The following is a 2,477-nucleotide window of genomic DNA, read 5'->3' as shown; positions in this document are numbered from 1 at the left end:
TATTACTTGAGTCTCTACCTAGATCTTCCCAGTTATAGCACTGAGATCAGTAGAAAGTTGATTATGTAGATGCTCTTGAAAACTGGTCTAAAAACCTAACAAAGCAAGGATCCAAGGATTGAGGTAAAGCTCAGTTTTAAACTATTGTTCTAGGACTGGAGCATATACTTCGCATATGGGAACTCCAGGTGTAATCTCCAGCACCACCTGGTTCTTTAAACAAACACTGGGAGTGGTCCCTGAACACTACCAAGTGTAGTTCCAAAATGAAAACATATGTATATATTGCCCCATCATTAGTTTTTGAAATAGGTCTCAGCTTTGAATCTTTTAAAGAAGAAAATCTTTGAATTATACAAACACTGAAAAGCACAGAACAGCACTAACAGAATTATAACAGGCTCTGTAAAAGTGTAAAAGTGTTTGCTTTTTGGGTCACACCCACTGATGCACAGGGGTTACTCCTGGCTCTGCACTCAGGAATTACTCCTGGTGGTGCTTGGGGAACCATATGGGATGCCAGAAATTGAACCTGGGTCTGTCACGGGTAAACCCTACCCGCTGTGCTATCACTCAGCCCCTCAAAGTATATTTTTGAATAAATAGTTAAGAATTATGATAACTTTAAGCAGAAAGATTTAAAATATGATCCACTATGTATATTTACTTTACTTTATTTTTTGGTTTTGGGGTCATACCTGGCAATGGTCAGTGATCACACCTGGCTCTGCACTCAGAAATCACTCCTGGGAGGGCTCAGGGGACCATGTGGGATGCCAGAGATTGAACCCAGGTTGACTTGCATGCAATACAAGTGCCTTACTCGCTGTACTATCTCTCCATCCCTCAAAATTTTAAATAAGTTTAAGTTAATTCTACGAGGTGTGGGGATCAAACCCTGGTCAACTGCAGGCAAGGCAAATGCCCTACCTGCTGCACTATCTCTCTGGCCCTTGGACATTTATGTTAAAGCAATTCCTTCTTACAGTGAAGATAACAATTAGTGAATATCCTAGAGAAAATCAGTAGCTCACTGTGTATCCTTTGCAAGTAAAATGGGTGCATCATCCCACTACTGACATTTAAAAAAAAATAAACGACGCTTAACTAAATAATGCTTTATCCCTGTTTTATGTTTTTAAAACATGAGGCACTGTGATTCACAATACTTTTAATGACAGGGTTTCATGCATACAATGTTCCAACACCACACCTCTGCCAGAGTGTCCACTTCCCACCACCATAGTCTCAGTGTTCCTCCCTCATTCCTCCATTCCTCTGCCATGATAAATTCAGTTTTGGACTCTCCGCTTAATTAAACCACATATAATAAGAGAGGAGTTATGAAAGGATACACACAATGAACATGCATAGATATAGATGGACATACACATTTTTCTGATCTAGCACTGTATCACTGTATCACTGTTATCCCATTGTTCATTAATTTCCTCAAGCAGGCACCAGTAACGTCTCCTTCATCCTAGCCCTAAGATTTTAGAAAGTGCCACATTTGAGGCTCTTTCAGGGTCAGGGGAGTGAGACCACCATTGTATGGTTTTTGGCATATCGAGTATGCCACGGGGATTTGCCAGACTCTGCCGTGCGGGCAGGATACTCTTGGTAGCCTGCTGGGTTCTCCAAGAGTAAGAACTAGATCTCTGGGTCTTGGCCATTGATCAGATAACACGGCACTGGCGGCGGGGGGGGGGGGGGGGGGGGCAGTTGGTGGGAGTAATGCCTGCCTACTGGAAGATGGGGGATCTGGGTGGAGGAGGCCCAGTCCTGATTGGAGGTTTGGAGATTTCAGCCCCAGGTCCTGCACGCCCGGGTTCCTCTGCCCATTCCTTCATGCGTGAAGCTCATCCCAATGTGTGGAGAGTGGTCTTAAGCATGGCTGTGGCTGGTTCCAGAGGTCCTTGGCCATCGGGGCTCTGCTCGGGGCAGGGCCCCGACTCTGCGTTGTTCTCTTCCAGGAGCTGGGGAAGGTTTGGGCCTGATCTGCAAGGAATAAGATATTCCTTATTCCTTATTCCTATTTACAACAGAAATGCTCAGAAATCACTGACATTACAAGTGGCTTGCTATGCAATTTCTCTCAGGATTGCACAAAAGGTCTCCAGTTTATGTAGAACTTAAAAGATTTACTTTCTATCCTAGCATGCCATGAGATTTCACTATAGTTGGAACTTCTCAGCTAGACTATTCTTTATTGTAAAAAAAAAAAGTGATCCCACTCCTCCCTGAGAATTATTTCATGTTAAATTTATAACCAAAACTGATTCTTGAAGAGAAGAAGTTTTCCAGACTTAACATAGGGGAGGATTAACATTAACCTCCTTCCATTTCTTGCTTTTCTTTTATCTTAAGGCTTGGATTTACTTCAGTCTATGGATACTAAACCAAAAGTGCCTCCTTAAAAACATTGATTTATTACTATGGTCTGAAGAACAAGGGGCAGTGTGTTGGATATTCAC

The 2,477-nt window shown here is 42.6% G+C and overlaps 1 non-coding gene across 1 annotated transcript; it reads left to right on the top strand.

Annotated features, from left to right (window-relative positions):
• Positions 1 to 954: 954 nt before the first annotated feature.
• LOC130033887 (small Cajal body-specific RNA 24) lies at positions 955 to 1,084 on the top strand. The gene has a single exon (XR_008793996.1). It is a non-coding gene; the product is annotated as a small Cajal body-specific RNA 24 (non-coding RNA).
• The last annotated feature ends 1,393 nt before the right edge of the window (positions 1,085 to 2,477 follow it).

The sequence above is a fragment of the Sorex fumeus genome, unplaced genomic scaffold (genome assembly GCF_029834395.1).
Source record: "Sorex fumeus unplaced genomic scaffold, SorFum_2.1 ptg000054l, whole genome shotgun sequence".
Taxonomy (NCBI): Eukaryota; Metazoa; Chordata; class Mammalia; order Eulipotyphla; family Soricidae; genus Sorex; species Sorex fumeus.
The sequence above is the reverse complement of the archived record's forward strand: the minus strand, read 5'-3'. Positions and strand labels throughout refer to the sequence as shown.